A 22618-nucleotide genomic window follows, 5' to 3' on the forward strand; every position below is an offset into this window, starting at 1 on the left:
AAATTTCGTTTTAAATTACAATGTTCTCTTACCAAAATGCATTTCTCATCTGTCTGCAGTCAAAGCTGAAATGAGGTTGCAATCACTGACTATAGTATCAGCCAGAGAAACACATCTAATTACTAAGAACAATAGGAATATCACAGAAATTCTCAACTGAAAAAGAAATTTAACACGATTTACATCAACCCAAAACCTAGGATGGAAGCTTCCTTGTAACCCACTGGATAGAAACCCTTCAAGATTAATTTTGCAACCCTTCCTGCAATCAAAGCTATTTGCACCTCTCAAAAACTGCAAAGAGCAGCTCCAGATGCACCCAACAGAACAGCAGAATTAATGATATGTATCTGATCAATGGATCAGTTGATCTCAGATTTCCGGTAAAATCACAGACAAGCAACGACTCACTTCGACTCTTGAGGGAACCATTTAAGTTATAATTGCAAAAACCTAGAGAAAATAATAAAATCATAACTGCTTTCTGGTCAGACGTCTCTTCACAAAATCAGGAACAGACAAATTACGCTTAACTGATTCATAACAGATTGTCAATAACATGTGGTGGAGATCTCCCTGCCGACTGAGTTATCTCGGGCAGCCATACTGAAACACCCGCCCCAGCACTAGCACTATACTTTAGTGACTAAACAGTAACGTAGCACTCTGGTTTTATTCTCTTGTTTATTATATCAACATGTTATTTCAATAAGGGTAAAAGAGTAATTACCGTACATTACATTTCGAAATATTATTGGGCTGAGGTCTATTGCAGCTGATGCAAGAATTTAGCATTCAGAATGATCGAAAAATCTATTCCATTAATAAGCATTCAGTAATCTACAGACATACAGGTAACTATGTATTCTCAGTTGACCCATAAAAATAAAACATAAAATGTTGATTTACATGAAATAAAGAATTTAGCCTAAGAGAACACATTAATCTGTAAATATCTAAAACATGGGGAAGCCAAATCTTCATTAGAAAAATCAATTCTCTTATTGAACAACCAAAAAAATATATTCTCATTTAACTGAATATTTTTTCACTGGTTAATGTCGATCAACTAGTAATCTACATACATACAGATAAAGAACTCTAAATATTCTGCAACAAAAATTTAACTGAATAAGTAATTTTTCACTGGTATATGTAATATATATATGTGTGTGTATGTATATACATATAACTAGTATATATATAACATATAATAAATATATACAGATACATACATAGATATCTAAATATATATATATATATATATATATATATATATATAAAATATACATTATATAATATGATATATTTTATATACATATATGTTTGTGCATGTATATCAAATGTGTGCGTATGTTAGAATATAATTATGCGTCTATGGGTATAGCCTGCTTATTAACATTTAAGTTTTTTTTGCTACAAAGAAAATATAGAATAGTTTATTTACACTTACACAGCTCACTAGTTGTTCGATATAAACTAACGAATCAGTTTTTTGTTAAATGAGGATCCATAGTTATTTACATGCTTAAAAATTAATGATCATTAAATAACAGTGTGGATGTGTAATGTTGTACTTGGCTTCTGAATATTTCAGATCCCAACTGAATAAATTAGTAACTCTAGAGCAAAATTATTTACATATAAAATCAATATATGTTTTAAGCCATAGTGGTGCATTATATGGTTAGAAAAAAAATATATATATATATATATATATATATATATATACATATATATACATATATATATATATATATATATATATATATATATATATATATATATATATATATATATATAAATATATACATTATATATATATATATATACTATGTAATATATTTTATATACATATATGTACATACACACACATGTATATATAAAATTGTATATGTATATATCATATATATATATATATATATATATATATATATATATATGATATAGATATATAATTATGACCAGGGAAACCAGTAACATATTTATTGGGTATATTACATCTTCAGGATCTTATTAACAGCTTTAAAAATTTAAAAATTTTTTACAATACAAACAGCTAAAAATAACATAGAAGAAAAAGTAACCAACCTTTTACAGAATGATTATAGACACAGTTCACTAGGTTTGTTAACTGGGGACTAGTTGTTTGATAAACAATGACTAAACTAACGAATCAGTTTTTTGTTAAATGAACGTTCTGGATTGGAGAGCCTACAACCAGTTATTTACGATGGAGTCGATTCTGAAAAATTAATGTGATCATTAAATTTAACAGTGTGGAAAAACCGTAATGAAGTTGTAGTTAAAAACGAACCTATTGTTAGAGGATTTTTGGGAATTAATTTTAAATTAATCCCATAACTGAATAAATTAGTAACTCTAGAGGTTTTGTGACGTTAAATTGTTTATTAAGAAAAATTTATTTCATGTAAATCAACTCATAAAATATTCTAAGGTTTTGATGAAAGGAATGTTTTGAAAACGCCCTGTGGAAAGTAAAAATAGAATTAAGTTTAAAATTATAAAAACAAGACATATGGTTAAACCAGTAAACGTCTTCTTCCTAAAAAAAAAAAAAAAAAATGTTATATGCTTATATTGACATATAAAAAGATATATAGTATATATATATATATAATATGAAATAATGCATTCATCCAACATGCGCTCTTAGCGAGCACATGAAGATGTTGTGTGTACATGTTTGTGTGCCATCGAAAATAAAGGCAGTGTCCCGCACTGCCAGCTCTAAAAAGTCATAAAATGTACAGCACAGGAAAAAAGTTTACTTAAGATGTATCGATATAGGAAATTGTAAAAAGCGATTCTACATCTAAGCATGCCATTTAAGATCCGCGTCTTGTGGTAAAATTTTTTCCTTAAAAGTGTATATGAATTATTTATATATAGGTTCCAATATATATATTTCGCCAATTTATATATATATAAAATATATAAATTAGGTTTATGTATTTTTATATAGGACCCCAAACGATGATCCTGTGACAAACAAATCCTGGTATGTATTCTCATCAATGATTTTATCTTTTTTAATGCAGTTTAAAACATGACATTTGAAAATCAGTGTTCCAATGAACTTTTTGTAAGATGTACATTTTTTCATTGTGGATCATAGTTTTATTCCTTTTCCTTTGTTTCTGATAATATACTGTGTATATATAGTATATATATATATATATATATATATATATATATATATATATATATATATATATATATATATATATATATATATATAATTATTTATGTACATATATATACATATAAATATATATATATTATATATATATATACTATATATGTACATACAAATATACATAATATATATATATATATATATATATATGTATATATATATATATATATATATATATATATATATATATATATATATATATATATATATATATTATATGCAGTTTATGACATTTTAACATACAATATTTTGTATGTACATCATGATATATATATAGATATATATATATATATATATATATACATATATATATATATATATATATATATATATATATATATATATATATATATATATATATATATATATATATATATATATATATATATATACAGTATATATATATATATATATATCTATATATATATTTATATGTATATGTATGTACATAAATAATTATATATATATATATATATATATATATATATATATATATATATATATATATATATATATATATATATATATATATATATATATATATATATATATACATATATATCGATTTTAACCTATATAATACATTAGATTTTGTGCTTGGTTATAGGTTCAGACTGTGGGTTTACTTTACTTGCCACATGAAAATTCCTTAGTTCTGACTGTAGCTGATTCAGGTAATTGTAATATACAAAGAAAAAGGGATTTTTTACTGAGCTGAGGGCTCTACTCACAATGCAATTTTGTAAGTAAACAGACTTGGGTAAGTTTTAAATTACGTATATTTACATTAGCTAAAAATTCAGAAGATGAATGAAATTAAGTAAAGTTTATGGACAAATAAATGCCGATACTGGCGTCGTGGGTTCACGAAGCGCAAGGCACAGTCAAGGAAGGATTCCACTAATAACACTTCCTCTGTAACGGAGAGACTTATGCCTCCTTCATATTGAAAATTGGCCATTCTTGTATTGGCAACCTCTCTGGCGCGAGTTTAATAAACAAAACATGGACAAGGCATTGGCTTGCATATACTACTGTGGCAACCTCTGGCGCGGGTAAAAAGATGTCTTAGCAGGGGCAAAAAGACATGAACACATGATTTATCGTGCAATTTGGAGACTCCTTGCTGTAGCACACTGGAATTAATTTCATCGTAACACTGCACTGACAGAAATGGTTTCTGGATTTTGAGGCTGACCTGTTTTCCGTCGATGAAACACTGACTGGCAGGCGCAGGGTCATTGAAATTACAGTAGGAAGTTCTGGCAAAAAAAATGAAACCCCCAAGGATTCAATGAGAGAATTCAAACTATGTGACTGAATGAAAGAAACTGTGATTTATAAACAGAGCACTTTACCTTGTAGAAGAGGTGGCTTCAGCTTAGAATGATTTTCCAGTGAAGAGGTCTTAAAGTCGTATTCACACTATACGAGGTAAATGAATTTGATATTAAGCAGCATTTGTACGTAACCGTACCGCAGCGGACCGGCAAAATATTCTTCAATTTGATTTACATTGTAGCATTCACGCTATATCGCACCGCACCAGCACGGACCGTCACCTTCAAATGCCGATGTAACAGTCTATATATACATAAATATATATATATATATATTTCCCGTTCGAAATATATATATGTATGTATGTATATATATCTATATCCCTAAGTCCACGTCGGAAGGTGGGAAATATCTCCCGTGGGGGAAATACAGCCCATGATATATTTCCCCTGCGGGAATTTCGTCCCAGGATAATATTCCCCCTCTGGGCCAAGATTCCCCAACCCCACTGCTGTTATAAGAGTTTGGCTATGGCGGCGACGTGTAGCAACGACAGCCTCCTGCCACACACGATAATTATCCTCACGATTAAACCACCTCTTGGCGGTCATTATCTTTGTTATTTACAGTATCTTGTTTATGTTTATACGGAAATCCCCCAATGGGCTTGTACTAAACACGCCGCAAAGGTGGATACATGTAGGGGTAGAAATGGCCTAGAGGGGGGAAAATTTTCCTAGGTCCAAAATTCCCCCCTTGGGAAAAGTAGCCTGGGCTGTTACTCCCGGGGGAAATCAATCCTAGTCTAATTTTCCCGGGGGGAATTTCAGTCGGGGGGAATAACTTCCTGCTACACCGGTGTGGTTTCTTGGCGACAGTATTTTACAGGTGCGGTCAGGTTCCATTCAGGTACCGATCCTGTCACTGCTGGATAGTGTGAACGTGGCACCTGTACGGATACTTACATTATCAGCGGCCAGTAAGCTCTCAGACACAGAAGTGATAATTTGTTTTCCGCAAAATGGACGAGGAAAAGTTAATTACATAGTACAGAACTACGGGTTCCTGTACAATATGGCTGATAAGGATTCCTTATTTATTTTTTCGCAACTTCAGATTTAACACGGACGTCTTTACGTGAGAGAGAGAGAGAGAGAGAGAGAGAGAGAGACAAGCTTTTGTAACCTTCTGTATACTTTACATATAAATGACCTATACACAACACATGCACACACACACACGCAAGCGAGTATATATTCAGGAAGTATGTATACCACACAGTATGTGTAGATATAGACAGTATGAAGAACAGGACTAAACTACGACCGTAAATGCTGGAGAGTATAAGGTGCAGTTTGAATGTATATGCAGGATATGGTCCAGTGCAGGTCAGGTGCATGTCCGTTTACATGCAAGTATAGTGTGAATAGGCCCTTAAGGGGCTCACTGGTAATAGGTAATAAGGTGGACCTCCTGGAGGGCCACATCACTCTGAGGGTGACAGGGGTCAAGGGAGAGGGCTGTGTCTCGACTGCGTCCAGGTGTGTCTTTGACCTTTTGCTCCTAGGGTCAGTCCTTTTAAGCTCCAAGTTCTGGAATTAGGATGCTTTCCTATGAAGACAGGGCTGGTGTCTTCCCTTATGAGGGAGATTTGAGCGCCAGTGTCATCGAATGCTGTGACCCGGAGGGCTGGTAGCTACCTCGGGGAAGCGCCACAGATACAGGAACTTTGGCTGGAGGGCCTAAGATTTTAGGATTTGTAACTGCCAAGCAATAGCAGGTGGTTTTGTTTTACCAAAACATTTTGCCCATAGAGAGGAGTGCCCTTGAACCTTACAAGCTGCTCAATAATTCCTGCTGTAATCTTTGCTTGGAATTGTCCCATTGGAGGGAGCAGGCCCTTCATTGTTCATTCCAGACCCAGACATGGCTTGGTTTGGCATGATCCCATTGGGGGACTTAGTGGGATTGTCTGGATGATTCCCAGCCTTCGAGCGGCACAGTTCCGTGGGATGTCCGGCTCTCTTGCAGAACCCACATACAATGGGCTTCTGTGCATGCCTGTTCTTGGGCAGTGGGATGCTGGAGTTGAAAGAAGGAGGGCAGAACTTCCATCCCAATGAGCTCACATGGGCGTGATGAGTGTTCCATGTGTCCGCAAGGTGACAGCACTCTGCTAGGGTCGTGGGAGCTTTCTCACAGACGTGGGTAGAGAGGGCAGGAGGGGTGTAGTACAAGAACTCTATTTTAAAATTGAAGATGTCCACTGCAGAGAGACCACCTAGGGACTCTAACCATTTATTGACGGCCCTATCTGATTGGCAAGCCCAGTCAGACCAGGTCTAACCTATTTCTTTTATCTGGCCTCTCCAGTGTTGTCTCCAATGTTCGGGGGTGATTTCATGTGCCTTGACAATCGCCTTCCGCACTTCCACCAGTTTTCCTTGATCATCCACGGGGAGGGTGTTGAAGGCAATGAGAGCCTTTCCTCCAAGGTATTTTCCCATGAGTAGAGAAATTTCGGCGGGAGCGAGTGGATACACTCCAAAGACCCTTTCCACCCGATCGGGCCACACCTTGGGCTCGGTCTCGAACTATTTGGACATGAGTGCGGACGAGCCAGGGGCTGGAGAGGGGCTGTTAGTGCCAGTTTGGGCCATCTGGAGCTCATGGGCCCACTGCTTCTCTTCCCATTCGATCCTATCCTTTCTTTCTTGTTCTTCTCTTGCAAGTTTATCATGTCTTTCTTGTTCTTCCCTCTTATTCTTTCTTTCTTGTTCTCCCCTTTTTCCTTTCTTTCTTGTTCTTCCCTCTCCTTCTTGGAAGCATCTACCTTTTCAGGGACCCAGTCCATCAGGAGTTGTCCCATCAAACCCAGCCCCTTCCTAAGCCCAGTGAATGCTATATAGTCCTCGGCTTGCATTTTGCTGGCAATAGAGGCATTGTAGGACAATGTCTGGGAGGAAAGGGGGAGGGTTTTCAGGAGAACTCAGGTTTGTTCGTAGAGAACTCAATTTTCAGGGGGGTGTCGCTTAGGACTCAATTTGCTCGTTATGGTCGATTTTCCGAAATCTCGAAAAGCTTAGGTTGTTCTTGATGAACAGTTCTAGGACGTCTCAACAGACATAATTTGTTCTTGTTGAACTTTTCAGAATGTCTCGAAAGATGTAATTTGTTCTTGATGAACGATTTTAGGACGTCTTGAAAGATGGAATTTTGAGTTTATTTCACACACAGATGTGGCCGGCTATAGCGTGAAGTTCAAAGTTTGGTCGGGGAATGTTTGCCCATTCCCGAAAGTTTGGGTTTGTCTTGGAGGATGTACAAAATTTTGTTCAGGAGGAGTGGAGTTGGTTTGTCCTGTGGGTCTTTCGAACTCATGCATGGACTTGGCCGGCTATAGCGTGAATCTTGAGGCTTGGTTCAGGGAGTGTCTCCCCATTCCCGAAAATTTGGAGTTGTTGGTTCCCCTTGTAGGGCGTGGTTTGTTCGCAAGGAACTGCTTTTCTTGGTTTTGGCTCGTAGGACGTGGTTTTGGATTCATGCATGGACTTAGCTGGCTATAGCGTGAATCTTGAGGCTTAGTTCAGGGGGCATCCACCCATTCCCAAAAATTTTGGTTCACCTCATAGGGCATGGTTTGTTTGCAGGGAACTGGTTTTTGGTTTTTGTTTCCTTGTGATAAGGAATTCTGAGGGGAGTTCCAATACAGGTTAAGTTTGGGAACTCAGGGAGTGTCATAACACTTTCAAACAAAGAGAAAAAAAGACGTAGCGTAAACCTTACGAAAAAGAAGTGGTGAGAGACACTGGGATACTGGCGCAGAGTAGGTAAGGTTTACATACGTGTACAAATTATGGTTTAGAAGACAGCCGTTTTAAAAGTACACCTTCCTTTAAGTATGTTCATAAGTGATTAAGCAGATTCGTTGTCGAGGGACTGATAAATTACAAGTTTACGCTGAAAAATGTTTGTATTTCGCCTGCAATGAGAAGAGCCCTTTTCTCCAGCCTGATATAAGGACAAAACTTAATTCTACCATGCACGGGTGTCATTCACCCAAGTTCACGTGCATGCAAAATTAGTTCACTCTACTCAGCCTATTTCCCACGTGACTGGAAAAGGGTGTGTTTACTTTGCTCAAGAAACACGTGGGTTTGTTGTTTTCTGGCCCAGTGGCTGACAGCTCAAGGTTGTCAGGTACACACACCTGGCTTGAGAGGGAAAATGGTGGCGTGGGGGCTTTTACAAGACGACCGCGTTATTGTGAAAACATATTACGTCGCTTAAGGCTTATTTATAGAGGCACCCAACTACAAAAGTTTTCTCTCTAAGGCCTTACAAAAATTAGGCTGGGAACGACATGAGGGGACCACATGGTCAGCAAAACTAAAAAACACAAGATTACCACCAAATTTAAACAAATGAAAATATTAAGCAAGATTATTGGCTAGCGTGGCCTGAAGAAAGTTTACGCCTTTCTTGAGATTTACTCAATAAGGAATACTTATATACTTGCCTAACGAATTCCTAACCTCTGAGAGAGAGAGAGAGAGAGAGAGAGAGAGAGAGAGAGAGAGAGAGAGAGAGAGAGAGAGAGAGAGAGCAAAATCTTAACTCCTGCGATACGAAAATTGCTGGGTAACCCACGTGGATTCTAACATGTGCCAAACCAAAATTCTGAGACTACAAATTGTCTGGATAACACAGGGAGGAAATACATGAACTATTTCTTGTTACAACACTTCGTAATTCACTTTTCACTTTTCCTAGGTTGCCTATGTGAGTCATGCAAGCCATCATGTGGTAGCTATTAAAAGCATGCGTAAAGGTTAATAACTCTCTCTTCTCTATAACTGGGTTGCATGCACGTGGCCTAGCATTTCCCTAATGATATTTTCAGTCACAATTTTACTTCCTATCCTAAAATAAATTAAGATATACCACTGTACTTGCTGTGTGGAACTCCTTTGATTGTGCGCTTGCGGATTCTTACGCTAACGTTCGTTTCCTTCTTGCACCCAGCCTTAGCGTGGCTAATGGCTGATAGCTGCAATATTGCAAGAGGGCAAAGGACTGAGCTTCAATTGCAGACTGCAAGGATCTAGGCAAAAAAGGTTGCCAATATTACGATTTTAACCTAGGGAATGCTTACAATGAGCCGGTTATAGACTCAGACTGTGGGTTTACTTTACTTAACACATGAAAATTCCTTAGTTCTGACTGCAGTTGATTCAAGTAATTGTAATATATAAAGAAACAGTGTGTTTTTACTGAGCTGAGGGCTCTACTCACAAGGCAATTTTGTATGTAAACAGACGGGTAAATTTTAAAATTATGTATGTTTACATAAGCAAAACAATCAGAGGATGAAATGAAATTTGGGCAGGTATGTAAGACCTGGGAACCAAAAAAAATACAAGGTTATGTACATATAAATGCTTCGAAGATATGTCCGTCTCTATGATGTTGCTGATACTGGCACCATGAGGTTCACGACGCGCATGGCATAATCGAATCAAGGAAGGATTCCACTGCCAACACTCCGTCTGTTACGGAGAGATTTACGAATTAAAGGCCAGTAGGGGCACAGCAAAATAAGCACAGGACAAGGTGGCGCACGGAGGGTGCCACAGATGCACTGAACACATGATTTTGTGTACTCCCTCGCACACTGGAATTTACGTAACACTGCACTGACAAAAGCGAGGCTGATATGAAACACTGGCACTTGAAAATAAAGTAGGAAGTTCAGTGAGTGAATTCAAACTACACGACTGAATGAATGAACCTTTGTAAACAGAGCACTTTACCTTGTGGAAAAGGTGATTTCAGCATAGGATGGCTTTGTAGGAGGACTTAAGGGGCTCACTGGTAATAAGACTGAGGCCCAGCAAGGTGAACCTCGTGGAGGGCCACTTTAGGGAGGCGGGAGCCAAGCGAGAGGGCTGTCTCGACTGTGTCCAGGTGTGTCTCTGAACTTTTGTTCCTAAGGTCGGTCCTTTTAAGCTCCCGGTTCCGGAATTAGGATGCTTTCCTGTCCAGATGGGGCTGGCATCGTTCCTCTATGAGTGCACATCATTTTGATTCAGGGCCACTGCGTGGTCAATCAAGGCCACTTGTTTCTACGTGGCCCTTGCCTCTTTCTGAATCCATATTGCTGGGTTCTATTCCACCTCTGGCCAAGGTTAATCTTCCCACAGCTCTCCGTTCTGAAACATGGGATCTTCTGGCAGGCACATGTTTGCAGAGAGAGAGAGAGAGAGAGAGAGAGAGAGAGAGAGAGAGAGAGAGAGAGAGACAGAGAGAGAGAGAGAGTGCAATTAAAGGATTTAGGGAGGGGCCAATATTTCCTGCCCTTCCTTGTCAGGCGGTAATGAGCAAAGCACGGTGTCCCTTATTAAAGATTCTATATTAAAGTTTTGGAAGGTTGGTTGTTTGGGTATATATATATATATATATATATATATATATATATATATATATATATATATATATATATATATATATATATATATATATATATATATATATATACATATATATACACAGTATATATATGCATATATATACAGTATATATATAAACATATATATATATATATATACATATATATATATATATATATATATATATATATATATATATATATATATATATATATATTTATATATATATATATATATATATATATATATATTTATATTTATATATTTATATATTTATATATTTATATATATATATATATATATATATATATATATATATATATATATATATTTATATATTTATATATTTATATTATATATAATATATATATATATATATATATATATATATATATATATAATATATATATATATATATATATATACACACTTGCTGACCAACCCAGTGCTGCCCTGGAAAACTCTGAATGACAGCTGATCATTTACCTTAGAAAGAGAGTAACATGTGGTGTGGCTTTGATTAACATGTCCCTGTTAAACCGAAACACCACCCCCACTAAACCTAAACACCCCCTAAATCGAAACACACCCCCACTAAATCTAAACACACTCCTACTAAACCTAAACACACCCCCTCACTAAACTGAAACACCAACACAATCTAAGCACAACCCCACTAAACCAAAACATACCCCCACTAAACCTAAAAACATCCCACCCACTAAAAAGGAAACACACCCCTCCAAACCTAAACACATCACCCCCAAACCTAAACACCCCCCAACCTAAACACACCTCTCACTAAACCTAAACACACACCACAGACTAAACCCAAATGCACCCCAATAAATCTATACACTCCCCAACTAAACATAAATGCACCCCTAAATCGAAACACACCACCACTAAACCTAAACACTTCCCCTCACTAAACCTAAACACACCCCAATAAGCCAAAACATACCCCCACTAAACCTACACACCCCTCCCACCAAACCTAAACACATCCACCACTGAACACAAACACCCTTCCCAATAAACCTAAATGCAACCCCCCCTACTAAACCTAAACATACACCACCCAAAAAACCTAAACACTCCATTCACTAAACCTACTGTAAATGTACCCCAACTACACCTAAACTCACTCCCAACAAACCAAAATGCACACCCACTCAATAAACCTAAACATATCCACCACTAAACCTAAACAACCCTCCCACCAAACCTAAACACATCCTCCACTAAACAAACACCCTTCCACTAAACCTGAATACATCCCCCAACTAAACCTAAACATACCCCAACTAAACCTAAACACAAACCACACACAAAACCTAACCACACCCGTCACTAAACCTCAATGCACCCTCACTAAACCTAAGCTCACCCCCACAAAACCTAAACACACCCCTCACTAAACCTAAATGCAACCCCCACTAAACCTGAGCTCACCCCCACTAAACCTAAACACACCCCTAACTAAACCTAAATGTAACCCCCACCAAACCTAAACACACGGCCCCTGCTAAAGCTAAACACACCCCCTACCAAACCTAAACGCACGCACACACACACACACTCACCCCACTAAACCTAAATACATCCTCACTAAACCTAAAAACACCCCCACTAAACTTAGAAACACCCCCACTAAACCTAAAAACACCCCCTGCTAAACCTAAACACATCACCATAAACTTAAATATACACCCCCACTAAACCTAAACACAAACCTTGATACAGAATTATTAATTACAGGAAAGAAAAGCATTTTCAACAATATATTTCTATGGTATCGAGTACATGAAATGAGGTACAATAAACCGTAAATTTTTTTACCACATTAGTTACAAAGGGAAAGAGGATGGGGGAAGGGGTAGGGGCGGGGATATGGATTTAAAATCTACGTGAAAACCTTCCTGGGGTCAAATGAGGACTGCATGCAAATTTTCGTCTTGATTGGTCAAGCGGTTTGGATTTCTCTAGAGCACAAGTTTGTGCTACAGAAAACGAATCTCTTCAGATCTCTTGTTATGCCTGTCTTCGTCTGTCTGTCACAGGGGAATGGGTTTGAAACCTACGGTATTAGGCTATGTCAGTTGGGTTAAATGATAGCCTTGTGCCAAATTTTGTCTAGACCTGTCAAACAGTTCGGATTTCTATAGCGCACAAGCATACAAACATACATAATTCACTTTTATGTATAAGATATATGTACATATATGTATATGTATATTTACATATATATATATATATATATATATATATATATATATATATATATATATATATATATATATATATATATATATATATATATATATATATATACTGTATGTACAACCATTACCCTTATGCATCACTTCTGACTTCTATAGATTTAAAATAAGACTGTTAACATAAAGGATAGCTTCTAGGCCTACCTACCACCGAGCAATTTTAAGAGCAGTAAATGTTTCACTGTATAAGTGGTATCACATTCCTGTAAAAGTGGTATCACATTCATGTAATAAGCACCAATTTGTTTATCATGTTTGACTAATTTGTTAATTCCAATAGCGTTATTTACCTTAAGTTATGAAAATACGTCTGGCAACTTATGATTGTCTTCCCGCCACGCCCGTGCCCAGTTCTCTTCTTTCTGTTCTAAGGCTTTGGAGTGATACTTGGAGAGAATTGTTAAATAAGTACTAAATAACCAGGTAATTTTGACTTAACTGCATAAAAAAATTCTTAAAAAAAGGACAAAGCCATTAAAATACCGGCGGAATCAATGGGCATAGACCTAGCGTTTGCTCGGCCAAGATTTTTTCCTTGTCGTTTGATCGTTACCATCATTATTGACCATTTCTTCCCTGGCATGATGATTCCATAAGTTTTACCATAGTGAAACTATTTCTATGTATTCGAAATTAAGTTGTACCTAGGATAAGGATTAAGTGATATAACGTCTTGATATGAGTACTTTGAGGGCACAAGTAGCCTATAGCCCAGATACCAAACTTTATTTCTTGCCATCACCATTTTATGAGATATATTGTTTGATGAAAGCATAAAATGAATGAGGATCCGTTATAATATATAAAAAAAAATAACTATTTTTACTTGACTCGAATACCAGGAAGTTTTCTACGGTCCGTTTACAACGTCCCGAAATACTCGCACAAAGTGGGACGGTTCACAATTAAAACACCACGGTTGATAAAATGAATTTTGTTAACTCTAATGCTGCCTTTACATGTCCAAAACTGATGGTATAAACAATATCCTACAGGCCTACCTCATGCAAAGAATTCCTAATGACTTACAAAATACCGTTAGATATCCTTCGGCATCACAGTAACATGGCTAAAAGGGGAGACTTGTTGACATACCAGTAACCTATAGACCTACATACTACTAAGCCCTCTTAACAAGGAAGATCTTGTTTTACTTTATATTATGTGACATAAAATTAATGATGATCTGATTTAAAACCTGAAATCGCTGCAGCACAGATTTCCCACAACAATATACCGAAAATAAATGCTAATAGAGAAGGTGTATCTGTTTCAAACACGCCATTTCTCTGCCTAACACAAAAGTATGGGTAAATATAATGCATCATGTTTTGTTTACCTGTGAAACTGTAATCAGTCTTCTCTTGAAGAACTGTCGTATCCTGTTCTACCGTTATAAGCCGCACAACGTACCATTACGAAGATGGGGAACGAAAAAGTCGGGGGAGAACACTAAGCACCAAATGAATTTGACTGTTGACCGAAAACCTTTGCGGCTTCAAGCAGCGCCGCCCCTGGCGGTGGCCCACTTAACTACGTAGTGTTATACTCTTCTTCAACCATCCGTCACCGGAAAATTATCATCCGCTGACAGATGGTCATTGCAACGCTGCGGGATGTATTCGCCTGCTGAGCGCTGACAAAGGATGAAAGAAAAATGCTGGAGGAAGGACACGAGAAAGAATAATAAACAAATGCAGAGAAATGGAGAGAGAGAAATGACGGTGATATCATTGTCTTCAAGTCGTAACATAAGGCTAGCCTCGGCTTTTTGCATGTCATTAATTAACTGCGGAAGTTCAGAATTTTTCCCATCGAAATTTTATCATTATATAACATACTCTACCCCTTTATAAGTTAAAGCTCGTCGAAAAGTGCATGATTTTTTCAGAGATTAGTCTTCATTACTGTTATCCCGTTTGAGGTGCAGCACAATTGGCGCAGAAGGTATAAGCTACATCTCTACATGTGAAATATGAAAACACCGTATCGCGCTTCTCAGTTCTCAGTTATCTAGGGTAGGAACCACAATAATAATATTGATTCTAAAGACGAAATGTATTTGTAAAAGTATATAAAGAGCTTATGCTTTCATCCATCCTGCTGTGGACTTGAGCACTAAACTTACTTTAGTGATGAAGTCCACAGAAGGATGGACGAAACTATAACTTTGTATATATTTTTCCAAATATATTTTGTGTCTATAACCAATATTATTACTATGGATCCTACTGTAGTTCTCTAAAAAACATGTGTTTCTAAAAAACGATTTTTGGAATACCTTCCTTTCAATTAACAAATACATTTTCATTGATAATAAGCTTTTACTGTCCGGAATATAAGAGAAGGAATGCACTCTTGCACGTAGGCCTATGCTGATTTTACCTCGCACTAGCCTTTCCCACTACCGATTCCAACAAAACGATAGACCGATACTCCAAGTCATGTCCCGTTGATGGTTATAGGGCTTCCTATGTTTGATGTTAATAAACTGGTAATGTGAGACATGGCAGAAACGTATTTCAAAAACCTTTAGAAATGAAAGTCATGAGACTATGCATTTTGAATGGTTTGCTTAATCAGGCTAACCTGCCATAGCCTTTCTTTTATCACATAGGATAAATACGTTGTTAATACATACTTTTCTTTTGAAAACAAAATTTTTTTCCAACATGTTATACGTTGATGTACAGTACACACGGTTTCCATAACATACAAACCGGTTTTGTTAATAGCGAATTCTCTAATGATCTTCCGCCGCAATTTTAAAAAAGTTACAGTTGCATTATAGGCGTAACCCACTTTATTCTTAAGGCGTGATTTGTGCTAGTTTCATAAAACAAGCAACACAAGCATGATTATTACTGAAATTAGTATGAAAGAAAGAATTGACAAGTATGCAACATTCAGACTGGATAGGAACTGAGTTTTGACCGAGCCAGTCGTATCTTTTATTGTACAATTTCAGTTAAGATACGATGACTTTTATCACGTCAAAAATAATAATAATAATAATTACGAACTAAAAGAGGTAACTGAAAGGTGTATGTTAGATATAGGTAATATGAACACGATCTTATACTTCGAGGCATTCTTAACAACTCTGTGCAATGACTTGAGTCTGCAGTAATATTTCTTATACAGGTTGTCAGCAATAAAAATGCGTATTACAATCTTTATAAAAGATATATATATTGCCAAGTATTTAGGCCTAATTACAAGACCCATAAATTTTAAAGAATGCTTGAGTCATGCACACTCCCTGTTAAAAGAAAACAAGAAATCTAACAATTTAATGAGAGTGCAGCCTTCCACATTGGAACAAAACCCATATCAGTTCAGTTTCAGCTGGGCTTGCCAACCCTCCCGGATTCGCCGGGATTCTCCTGTATTCCTGTATATTCTCCCATCTCCCGAAATGGCGTCAAAACATCCCGGAATTGTAGACAAATATTATGTATTAAGTAAAATGGAATTTCCATTTTTAAGATATTGTTACCAGTGGGCCAAAGAAAAAGTGTATTATATATATATATATATATATATATATATATATATATATATATATATATATATATATATATATATACATTACATATATACTTTTATATATATATATACATACAGTATATATATGTATATTAGTTTCATTATTCTCACTTTATTGTTTCTACGTTAAAACAATTTTTTTGTTTTATTTAATGACGAAAAACTCGGCACCTTATTTCAAATGGGTTACAGCTTTTGCAAATATAGCATTCAGATAAATGATATATCATTTCATAAGGAATGTATCGCTTTGTGCTGACCTTTTGCTCTCATCCATTATACATGCATACAAAGCTTGAAAATGTCAAGGTCAGAAATACAAAGGGCTAGATGGGGAACGGTCTCAACAAATGCAAAGAAATAATTAAAATCACAACAAAAGTAATGATATTGAAGAACAAAATCTACAAGAATCCACAATGAAATAGTTTCACAGCAAATTCCCTCGTTTTATAAGTTTCAGTTGTCTTGCATTTGTTTTTTTGTTTTTTTAACATTTGCAATATTCAGCTTTACTTTTCTCTACATCATTGTCACATGGATCTCAAACACTGAACACTGTTTGCAAATTGCAAATAACATTTTCTGGCACTAAGGAAGTTGGTATGCATAAATAAAAACGCTTTTTTGTGGTGTGCGTGTTTGTGTTCGCGCGCGCGATCTCCCGGATCTTTTAGATCAGATAGTTGGCAAGCCTAGTTTCAGCCGAAGCTCTAAATCCAAAGTGAGGTTAGAGTCTTGCAGCCTGCCACCTTCTTTGGTTGTCCGTATGCGTGTACCAGTGTTTCTTAATGGTTCTTTGTTCTTTGTTTTATTACGATTGGAGCTCAGGTTTATCTGTAGTGAGTCAAAGGGAAATATTTATTATTGAAGTTTTCTTTATGTAGAGTTTCTCAAAACCTTTCTTGCATTTCAAAAACATATATATATTTTAATTATTTGGTAACCTGATATATAAAGTAGAGTCACTGCATCTGAATATCTGATGTTATTGGAAAGAAAGGCTGGTCAAGGAATGATCATTTCGAACAGATGCCAATTGGATTCTTATCTTAATGTCACTTCACACAAAATATTTCAGAAAACGATTTGCTTAAAAGCTGCGTAATTTCCTTTTATCTTCCAATGCCAGACGTGAATGTTATATACCACGATAGCAATTGTTCATGAGTAAACGAAACAACTTACATGGCTGTCTTATGATTAAATCTGAGCTTATAGAAAATCTTTCCATATCCCACATGCAGAAAAAAGTCATTTGAGATGCACGAGAAGGTAAAAGTTTACGAGAATATGCATTTCTATGCATTATTAACTGCTGTATTCAGTAAATATACTCACAGGGATCAGCTTCATAAATAATCGGTCATCTAGCAATAGAGTACTTTTCATATTTCTTTTGTGGTACGATTCTTTATTTGACATTAATTACTGTTTTTTGACCTTATGTATTTATGTGACGGAGACGAACTCAGTCGATTTCATGTACCTCAGGCTACATGGAAATTATTAACCTTAATAATCTACGAGCGTGTGGCGCATGTCATGGGTATGACATCCCAGGCAGTAAGGAAGATTGTGCAGTGCGACACCACGCCACAACCTGTGGTAGTAGCATCACCAACAATATCACAGGTATTCGATAATTTTACTGCTGGTGCCATTCGCCAGTTTGCCCAAGGCAAGCTTGCTTCATAGCAAGTTTTCATGTTTGGTACCCTGACGAAGGACTTGAAGTTGGCTGGCATTGTCCCAGAGATAACCTCTGAGACATCGGTGTGGCGGGTTATGCACGACATGGGATTCAGCTGCAAAACATCTTAGCAGAAGGTTTGCGTGACCAAAGAATCTCTTCACGTGGTATGCCGCAGGATCTGTGCGCTCCGTGCCCTGCAGCGCCACCGAGAAGGGAGGGAGGCAGTTTACACAGACAAGACTTGGTTCACCACCAGGATGAACCACAGCAGGGAATGGGTTGACACCACGCAGGCTACCACCAGTGCCACGCACAGCCGACAGGTACCACCTGGGGAAGGGGAGCGATTCGTGGTGGTAGCAGCTGCCACAACCAGTAGTTTCGGTGAAGGTTCATTCCTCTGTTATCCGGCAAAGAATACCAGTGGAGACTACCACGGGGAAACGACAGGGGAGCTGTTCATACGCTGGCTGACAATGCAGCTTCTGCCATCGCTACCCGAGCCGTCAGTATTGGTACTTGACAATGCACCTTACCACAGTCAGCTTACAGACGACTGTCACTGTCCTACCTCGGCAGCGAAGAAAGCGGACCTTGTCAGCTGGTTGGAGCACCGCAGGCTACCCGTCCCACCTGGTACCACACGACCAGAGTTGCTGCTCACATGCCAGCAGAACCAGCCAAAGCCCCAATACACTGTGGACAATATCGTCCGTCAGTGAGGCCACGAGGTCGTCTGCCTGCCACCTGCCCACCCGGAGCTCAATGCCATTGAACAGGTGTGGGCGTGCATGAAGCATCATGTCCGCTCGTCATTGTATCGATTCACCAAGGTAGACCTACAGGCCAGACTGGAGGAAGCCAGGCACTGCGCCACCCAAAGCGTGTGGGCGAGTGCTGTTAAACGATCCCGAGAGATTGAGGATTGGTATTGGTCGTCAGACAACATTCAGGAGCCTGTTGGACCTTAATTATCAATTTGGATAGCGATGACGAGGATGCTGAAGACCTGTACTTGAATGATGAAGATGAATAGAGCTACTGTGGCAATATTTTTTTATTTTGATTTATTTCTAGCCTTATGATTTTACAGATATTATTTTTTCTATTTTAAATGCATATTTCCTCCAATTTCATCGAAGTTGGGGTTTCAAGCATGTAAAATTAGTGCTAAAATGTTTGGAGGGAAAAACAAATGGGATACAGAGGCCTACAAATAAAGTAATAGTGGGGGCGTAGAGGAATATACAAAGTACGAGGGCTTCAGTACGGGACTGACACCGTATTAAGGGGACAGGTTATGGTGGTTGAGAGCGTAAGAGCCACTATTCTATTTTTTATGGGTATAGCATGCACAGGTCCACAGAAACCTGGACTGTTAGAAAAAAAAACGTTTTTAATGTTTTTTTCAAAGATTAAAAACCTTTTTTACCCATTACACAAATCGTAACTGACAGCTAAAAAAATAAAATCATGTCCATAAGTACATATCTAAGTTTACCCATAACAGTGTGGACAAAGTACTCTATAAATCAGATTAAATGGAACATAAGATGTAAAAGAACGGGATCCTAGAATTTCAAAATGAAAATCTTTTATCTTATACTTTGTTCACAAATTTACCTTCAACGATCTCTGTAATATCTAAAAAAAATGCGCATCTCCAATATAACCCATTATAGTATTGGAAATTTCAAGCTTCTATAATAATAACACCTCATAATTGATGGAAATAAAGATTTTTGAAAATGTTTTCAAATTGACCCCGTAGGAAAACCTAAGTTTTTAATGGTGTATAGTTACAAATTTGTAAGACAATACGAAGCAACGGACGATGATCTTGCAAAATAATCTGTGGCTTTGGAAACGATGGTGCTCGTGAGTATCTAAACGTTACTTTCCGCAATATGAAACTGCAGGTTAATAATGGTTTTCAGTATTCTTTTTGTGTTCGCTTATTCCATGTCAAAGGATAAGTAAGTTACTCCATGAAGCAATATATTAAACTATTAATATTCTCATTCGAACGCCAGCCCCGCCCAAACCTTCCCATGCAGTTGTGAATTATCGAAAAGCCGTGCGTGTGAGACCATAAGTCAGAGAGACGGACATAAATTTTACGACTGAAAACACATCCCTTTATTCACAAAGGCTTTTGGGGCGGGCCCTCTAGTATATTATGTCATACCATGAATGAGTCGGAGGTACTTGTATTATGATGATTTTCAAACCTCTGTTAGTGTGCCTACTTAATATGCTTTAGGCTACCCTTAATTTACTCTTATAATTACCTTAATTATCAATATTAAGCATTATTGCACATTTTTGCCAATAAGGTCGGGTTTTCAAACGTCTTATGCCAAAATACCAACTTTGTCCGAGTCTTTTGTAACATTTTATTGGCGAAAAACAGTTGGACACGGCAGCTGAAAGGCATAGTAAGAGTGGATGATGAGCTATATTTAGAGCTTCATCTCGAAAAAAAAAAAAAATTAACTCCTAGCTCTTTCCGTACTTCAAGTAGCAATTTTGTCGCTTCATTTTTACTTAGCCCCACTTTGTTATCTTCTAACCTCTTTTATTTTACATGGAAGGGCACTACATTACCCGTCCTTCGATAGACTTGTGTTACGCCAGACATTCACAGAACACTGGTGTTTATTCAAGGAGTAGTCAAAGGCCAATTTTGACGTAAGGGGGGAATTTCACACAAGAAAAATCAAGTTATGTCATAACGATAGTAGTTAATGACATCATTCAAGAATGAACAAAGGCTCACAGGGTGTTTACTGAAGATGAACCATCCCAGCACGACTCCTGCTATTGAGGGAACCATACATGATCTGTAGCTCTGTTCATACTTCAGAAATTCGGATTAAACATTTCAAGAGGAGACTGATGAGGCAAGCAACTGTACGCCTTATTATCCAATACATGATGAAAATGACAAGAATACTGGGAGGAGGGTAAGCGGTATCTGACCACAAAGGAAGTGATCGACTTGTGTCTGTAAGCAAAGAATGTTACAGGACACTGGAAAACATCCTGCGAAAGAGATGGAAAAAAAATATCGGAGACTCTATGCAATCGTAGCCTTTCATGAAGGGGCAAAATTACATAAACCATAAATCTGTTCTTAGATCTGTTGCTCAGCTTGTAGTCTTCTTCCAACGTTCCTTTAAAAGGAGTAGATATCACGGAGGTCACAGTATTTTAAATAAGAAGAAGCAATACGACAACTCTTTACTTCACTTGCAGGTACGACTTAAAAACATAATGGTAGACAATCGCACCTTTTTGGTGTTGACTCAAAAGTGGATCCTTTGCTTAAATCAGATGCTCTGTCACTCTCTCATAGGATAAAGTAATCCTTATAACTGACAGTAAGCAATGTAAATAGAAACTTATCATAAATCACGCGTGTTCTCCTTAAGTTCAAGTGACTAATTTTGCTTATCATTGCTTTTCAGTGCGTGAAATTAAGTCTTTCACTCAAGCTACTTGTAGAACCAGTTGGTGATGTTCTTTTTCTGCATATTGGGAACTAGAAATTGTACTCTATTAGATATATATAGGGGTATTAGTGGAGGCCCTGTTGATTACATCTCAATTTCCATAACAACAATATTATCTACAGTTTTTGAAAATATGTTTGTAAGCGCCTAGGTGCCTGTGATGAACTTTCTTTTCGTTTCTAATTTGAATAATTGTTCATAATTTTGACGCTACTGTCGACTGTTAATTCTCAGATTCTTGTTTTCATGCTTTTACAGATGGGTTGGGAGCCTATTTGTTAGTAACACCACTCTTCTATTAGCTAAGAGATCGCTAATAGAAGTTGCTGATGCATATGTATTGAATAGAGAAATATAATCTGTAATTTACCTCTGAGTAGTGTCTTTCAACTCCACCATTGACAATACGCTCTTCCAATATGTGGTTTTCCCTTGAAAACAAGGTTGTTGCTTACGCAGTTGATGGTGCTTTATTTGGGCTGATCTTATCTCCGGTTATTTAGCCAAAATTAGTTCATGATACAAACTATAGGGATGAAGTTGAACCCTAACAGAGCTCACAGCATGGTTGATAGCTGGTTCAGGACACTGGACCTGGCCCTTTTCTCTTTCTTATAGGCAGTGTT

The 22618-nt window shown here is 37.0% G+C and overlaps 1 long non-coding RNA gene and 1 pseudogene across 1 annotated transcript in view; one reads left to right on the forward strand and one right to left on the reverse strand.

Moving 5' to 3' along the window:
* The window catches only part of LOC136838311 (uncharacterized), a 318032-nt gene extending 303296 nt beyond the window's left edge, over positions 1-14736 (reverse strand). The window contains exon 1 of the long non-coding RNA XR_010852931.1: positions 14572-14736. This is a non-coding gene — a long non-coding RNA (uncharacterized lncRNA). The remainder of the gene's footprint in view (positions 1-14571) is intronic.
* A 3752-nt stretch (positions 14737-18488) lies between these two features.
* LOC136836529 (uncharacterized) lies at positions 18489-19381 on the forward strand (annotated as a pseudogene).
* The last annotated feature ends 3237 nt before the right edge of the window (positions 19382-22618 follow it).

The sequence above is a fragment of the Macrobrachium rosenbergii genome, chromosome 4, assembly GCF_040412425.1.
Source record: "Macrobrachium rosenbergii isolate ZJJX-2024 chromosome 4, ASM4041242v1, whole genome shotgun sequence".
Classification (NCBI taxonomy): Eukaryota; Metazoa; Arthropoda; class Malacostraca; order Decapoda; family Palaemonidae; genus Macrobrachium; species Macrobrachium rosenbergii.